This window comes from Tachypleus tridentatus, chromosome 10 (assembly GCF_004210375.1).
Source record: "Tachypleus tridentatus isolate NWPU-2018 chromosome 10, ASM421037v1, whole genome shotgun sequence".
In the NCBI taxonomy this organism is placed as follows: Eukaryota; Metazoa; Arthropoda; class Merostomata; order Xiphosura; family Limulidae; genus Tachypleus; species Tachypleus tridentatus.
Window position 1 is genome coordinate 175712938 of NC_134834.1, and position 7378 is coordinate 175720315.

Sequence of the window (7378 nt, forward strand, 5' to 3'; positions counted from 1 at the left end):
AAAATTAAAGCTGAAGCGGAACTGGACCCTGCAACACGACAATGGCCCAAAACATACCAGTAAATCCACCAAGGACTGGCTGAAAACTAAGAAATGGAGAGTCCTGGAATGGCCGAGTCAAAGCCCAGATCTTAATCTCATTGAGATGCTGTGGGTGACTTGAAACGGGCTGTACATGCAAGAAACCCCTCAAACATCTCACAGCTGACAGAATTCTGCATTGAGAAGTGGAGCAAACTTTCTTCAGACCGATGTCAGAGACTAGTAGATGGCTACAAGAAGCATCTAACTGCAGTTATTTCAGCCAAAGGGGTAACACTAGCTATTAGGGGTAGGGTGTCCTAACTTTTCCTCAGTTAGAATATGCATTTTTGTAGAATTACATTTACAGAAGATCTTGAAAAGTCTTTTCTTCAGTTTTAATTGTTTAGTTGTATTTCTATAATCTCTCAGTATTGTTGAAATTGAGATTAAATATCTATATATCCAAAATGTTACAAAAATACACAGGCTTTCATAGGGTGTCCTAATTTTTTCACATGACTGTAACTATAGACTGAGTGATCGTGCATTTAGTCATAAAGTGTGTGTAGTGGCGATCTTTAAAGACTTTTAAAATAATATCACTTTTTATTGTATGTTTCTTTGGAATTAACCACAAAACTACACAATGGACTATCTTTGCTCTTCCCATCACAGGTATTGAAACCCGATTTCTAGCGGTATGAGTCCACAGACATACTGGTATGCCACTGGGGACCTCTGCATTGTAATAGCAGAGTAGAGAAGAATAACAGAGACCTGCGATGGTTTTATTTTGTTCACATTTTAACATGTTCTACAGTAATTTCTCTGTGCTAAATCCGAAAAATTATACCCATTTTTCATTATCGTGTACTTTTTTACAAAGTGTCATATGTACTTTTACATAAATTAATTATTTTCATTGAAATTGGGTCACATTTTGTTATACGTAAAATACAGACAACCATTCAGTAGGTGGCGGCAAGGCCAGATAGTTAAGGCTCTCGACTCGTAATTTGAGGGTCGCGGGTTTGAGCACCCACACACGAAACATGCTCGCCGTTTCAGCCGTGGGAGCGTTATAATTTTAACGTTAATACCACTATTCGTTGGTAAAAGAGTAGCTCATGAGTTGGCGGTGAGTGGTGATGACCAGCTACCTTCTCTCTATCATTACACTGCTGAAGTAGAGACGGCTAACGAAGATAGCCCTCGTGTAGCTTTCGCGAAATTTAAAACAAATCAAACAAAAAAAAAAACGAAAACAAAAAACACTGGCTTTAAATTCCTCTACAGCCCAAACATAATAATAACAAAAGTTATTTGTGGTGAACACAATAATAATTTGATCTAAGTAGGAGTTTGTTTTTCTTTCTGATTTGTAAGAATATCCTTACGTGATAGAAAAACTTGATATTATTTTCTAAATTAGCGTAGCTGAATTATGGAAAATCTGTTATTAAAATCAAAACACCTTTTTACGAATTTTAAATTCGCAAGCCTGTGTAATATGTCATCAATTTTGTTCTAGAGTAACTTAACAAACTCATGTGCACTTTTGACGAAAAGTGACGGTTAGTTGAAGTTCTTGATACAACTGTGGCAATCAACAATGTAACGCAAGTAAAATTATCACCAATTGTATTGTATCATCATATCGTCTTGTTAATTGTGTTCTAAATTAACAGAATCAGCCTGATTATATTATTTATATTTCTGTATACAATTGTGGTCGTTAAGACAACCGTGGTCGTTAAGTGTGTAACAAATAATTGTATATACATTTGACTCGCTTTAACATATTATTTTTAAAAAACAGTTTTGCTTGTTTTTTGCTGAAATTTATCGTTAACGGGACACAAATAACTACTGATAAAGAATCTTGTTCATACAAAAATATAAAACAGAAAATTATTTTACTGTAAAATAAGAAGCACGAGGTTTGGTTTTCAGTGTTTTCATGCCTCCTGCACCATAACAGTTAATAGGTTTATCACCCAGTATTCTTGTGTTTTGTACTACCTATTGTAACATAGCAAACTCGAGGTTGGTTTCCAATGTTTTTCTTCCTTATACCAACTAACATAACACACACGTCATTTGGTTTGTACTGAGATGTAGGAGATACTAGTCTCTGTTTACATTTTTCCCTTTCATATACCACGTTGTTTTTTTTTGTTGTTTTTTTACTATTTGATCGATTCCTATACCGTCTATCAAAATGTAATAAATACCAGGTGTAATTTATAATCTTGTTATTTTTTTCATAACAAGTATCCTAATAAAACAGACACAAGGTTTTGTTTCTGATGTTTATCTGCCTCATATAACCTATTATAACATAACATTTATCAGGTTTAACGTTCAGTGTTCCTCTGCCTTAAACCACCTATTGCAACAAAAGAGACACAAGGTTTAGTTTCCAGTGTTCTTTTCTATTATACTACCTATAGTAATATGATTGATATGAGATTATGTTTCCAGTAGTGGCTTTAACTTAATACATTTAATAACGTAGCACACAGAAAGTTTGGTTTACATTGTTGATTTTACTCGCAAGAAATTTGGTTTCCATAATTACCTTTGCCTTATAACACCTATTGTAACAACTAACACGATGTTTTGTTTTCTTGTTTATCTTTACCTTATAACACCTATTGTAAGGTAACTGACATGAACTTTTGTTTTTAGGGTTGCCTCTACCGTCTACTACTCCTCATAACAGAGAAAACGCTATCTTCTACGAAGTATCGTAACGCAAGCCACCTGACTATTGATTTCCAGTGTGTGCTTTATCTTACACTACTTACCGTAATATAACCGACACCACGTTTGATTAGCCCTCTCTCATACTCCCATCGTAACATGTAAGAAGTTTTGTCTCTAGTTCTCTACACGATCTTGGTGCTATTGAAGTTGAATAAAAAAAACACTTCAAACAACATGAAAAAAATCTAATTTATAGTAAAACCACTTCAAACACTATAAGAAAATCACATTAGCTTCTATTAGTCAGTTACAGACACGTATAACGTAGATCAAAACCATTTCCTCAGATAACGTAACCAGGATTCGACCAGTTGTTAATGACGTAAAACCTATATTTACAGACAGAAAGTGCTGCTTTACGAAGACATCTTACTTCCAATACACAAACACTTCTGTAACATAATTTTGTTGTTACTGTATACCTGCCAAATTATTGGTAAACTTTAGAATGAAGAGAAAGATTTACGAGTACGTTTATGTCATCGCTTTGAACGTTTGGATGTCTACAGAGGAATCAACAAACAGTTTTCAATTTATTTTAGTCACTAGTTTGATAGATTAATCGTTGCTCAGGTGTATCTTGTCGTTCCAATCTTTTTTCAGTATCAAACTCTTCAACGTCCTTCTTACTGAAAGTCTGTTACACAGTCGTCAAAATTGTACTAAACCGTAAAGTACCGACAACAGTAAACTTTACAGATGAATTCTTTTATTAGAATTGTCAGTTGAATTCAAGTAATCAGAATCTTTCAATCAGAATATTTTGATGCCAATGTTGGCAGATGCTTATAAATAAATTTCTTTACATTCGGATTTTGAAGATTGAATACTACCAACCCGTAGTTGTGAACTTTCTGTGAAACTAATACAGTTTCAAAGTACATTAATTATCATATCAAGTGAACACAGGTGCAAAAAATATTTATTTATTTCAAGATTTCCTTAGCTTTTCTTACTTAAAGATTATATAATTACCTCAAAAAACACATTCTGTGATATAACAGAAACAGATACGTAAAATACGAGTTAAGAAACGATTCTGTAAAAGAATCTTACAGTTTTCTTCGTAAAGTTCTTCTATCTAATGACACTTTCTTGGATTGTTTTCTTCTTGTATTGCGTTAAGGAATTAGCACATGTGTGCTTTACAATGCAATATATTTATTGGACCATTATAAAATCAAAATAACTATTTATTATTATGTATAAATAATGTATAATATTATTATGTATAATAGTCAGCTAGCGCAGAAAAGTTTCGTGTTATCAGCAATTTCTGAAATTAAAAATAAAGGACCACATTTCGAAGTATAAAAGTTTTGATGTTTATTTTTATTACTTAAAGCGTGTTGGCTTTTTAACCATTTCATAAGAGTTTCGATAAACGCACCAAAACGCAGAAGAAATTTATCTTGAGTATACTTTACCATTTAAAAGGGGACCACATAATCATCCACGATTTGAGTGAAAATATTGAAAAAATGTTTCATCATTAGTATACTAAAAAAGTACATAACTGTTGTGTTGAAGTAATATTACTGTTTCGAGAAAACCGACTATTAAATCTACATATGCCACTTAATCTGTTTGATTAGTGGTCAATGTCCAGCCAATATATACGTTTGACCATAGAAAGTTCTTGCACACTTTGTTATTTACTGTATTGCCCTGATTATTTATGTTCATAAAACTAGCTCATTACAATTTAACACGTCATGAGAAATATTAATATTTAATTTGGAACTGAAAGGTTTCTGTGTTTTTTGCCAATATTCGCATAATTTCCTTGCGTATTGTAAACATATACTTTATTCAGATCCTCTATTTTATTGCAGTATAATTAATTAATTACGCTTTGACTGAAGGAGCTGCTGTCTTTGACCGAGTGTACTTATGGGTATATTGGTGTTGTAAATGTACAGAATGTTTTGACGAGGTTTATAATATGCATGCATGCTGGTATAATTACCACTTGCTTTCAGGCTCTGTAGATATTTAAAAAAATGTCTTTGTGTTGGAAACTATATCTCATCTGTCAGAAAGAATTTGCTAAACTTTTCAAGTGCCAATTAGACAGCATCGTAACAGGAGAGAAATACAAGTGCCAGTTAATCATTTCTAAAGAACTCAAAGAAAGATATTCTTGACCAGTAGAAAATGACCACATAAAATTTCTAAGTTTTAACGATTTGCTCTTTAAGTCTTCATGCTAGAAAAGGCCTGCAATTCAAGTTCAGCAACTCTACACCAGAGAGAAGCAAGAAGGAAAGCTTTATGAAAAGAAGGCAAAAACAACCAGACGTGAAAGAGCAAATAATCTACATTGATTCTATATTCTAGAAATAGATAGTAACGTGAAAATGATGGCCACCGAATTAAAAGACAAAAATAGATTATCTAGTGAAATAGACATATGATGGCCAAATTGTGAAAAAAACAAATTAAATTTCCACTTGCAATACGTATCCTAACTACTCTTTTTTATTGTAATTGCAATTTTTAAATGGTATTTCAGAGAAAATATATCAACTATCTGGGCCACATGAAGCAAATACTACTTTCATTACCTAAGTGCAAACTAAAGATGAAGGACAGAAAAGGGTTGATCAAGGCTTATCAGCAGCTACATAAACGCCAATAAAAATGAGATTATATGATTTGTATATAACTGTATACGACTGTATATGATTTCTATATGCGATAAGGCAGGGTTAGAATGCACAATTTTTTTAACGTGTAAATTTATTTAGAGTTAAAACTGAGTGTTAGATTTATAATTCACTGTTCTTATTAAGATAACACTACTTGCAATATTGACATAAAACTTCTTTCAATATGCTTGTATTTTAAACAATAAATGTCTTCGTTTTACCTAAAAAACTGTTGTTATATATTTTTACAATAATTTCTCTAAAGAAACACTGCTTAACGCGAATTTATATCTAATTCAAGGTTTCTGTTGGTTTGTTTTTTCTTTCTTTCGCGTGTTCTCTCAAAGTTACACGAAGTTTATCTTCACTAATTGTACTCAACTTTGAAATGGTAGACCTAGAGAACAAATAACGAATTATTCACTCGTACAACCATCTCTTGTGATACTCGTTTCTGATTGAATAAGCACCTGTGACTCAGCAATAAGTCTGAAGGCGTATACGCTAAAAATCATGCTTTGATACCAGTGATTGGCACAGCATAGAGAGTCCACTGTGTAGGTTGGCGCCTAACAAATCTACCAACTATCTAACCTGTTTGAATAGTACAATTTAGCTGCCGTAGTTATAACACACTGGTAACAACAAAATGTGGATCGCAATTTTTTTACAAATAGGATATGAACTTTCAACTCTCCGATTTGTATTCCAGTACTAGTTGAAGGTAAAATATCCATAGCTATCCCTTGTTTTTTATTGCTTATCTTAAGAACCAAACATATTGTTAATTTTAATACATGTATATGAAACATTCTTTCCTAAGTTCTCTTTGTATGTCTCCCTTTCTGACGTATAATAATTAAAAATCTATGGAAACTATGAGTGAAGCTAGGTTAGGTTGTCAATTAATGATAATCTTCAAATTTGTAACTAAGTCATCCGACTATGGAAAAGTATCTAAAAAAGTCACCAGCATTTTGATAGCTTTATTCAACTTTGGATTAGTTCGGGTTTGTTTCTTGGCTTTAGATAAAACACAACTAGGACTTTTTTTATTATGGACAAGGAACCAAGTAGCTGCAATCGCGGCTTCGAATCTTCATCACTAAAAATGTTAGCTCTATCAGCTCTGAGAACGTTATAATTCAATAGCCAATCACACTATTCGTTGTAAAGGAGTAGATCAAGATTTGGGTGGTGTTGACTTGATACCTTCCCTCTAGTCTGTAAAGCAGTCTTCGAGTAACTTTGCCTGAAATTCTAAACAAACCAAACAAAGCCTCGAAGAAACCAGAAAGCAGTAAAGAAACATAAGGCAAAGACACCCCAAACATATGATGGAACAGTGAGGAACCTACACCAAGTCCTGGCATGGCAACGTTCGACTCGTAATCTGAGGGTCGTGGGTTCGAATCCATGTCGCACCAAACATGCTCGCCCTTTCAGCCATAGGATCTTTATAATGTGACGGTCAATCCCAATATTCATTGGTAAAAGAGTAGCCCAAGAGTTGGCGGTGGGAGGTGATGACTAGTTGCCTTTCTTCTAATCTTACACTGCTAAATTAGGGACGGCTAGCGCAAATAACCCTCGTGTAGTTTTGTGCGAAATTCCAAAACAAACAAACGAACAAACCTACACCAAACAACTCATTAAAAATGACGGATCTCTAACGAGCATACAGCAAACAAAAACCTAATAAAACGAGACAAAATTGAGGAATATATAAACCCAAAAACTCCCTATGGAATGATGAAACAGTAAGAATATGCACAAGAAATAACCTATGAAATGATGAAACAGTGAGAAACATGTACCAAAAACTCCCTATGAAGTGATGAAACAGTGAGGAATATGTAAAAAAAACGCCCTATAAAATGATGAAACAGTGAGGAATATACATAAGAAACTCCCTATAAAATGATGAAACAGTG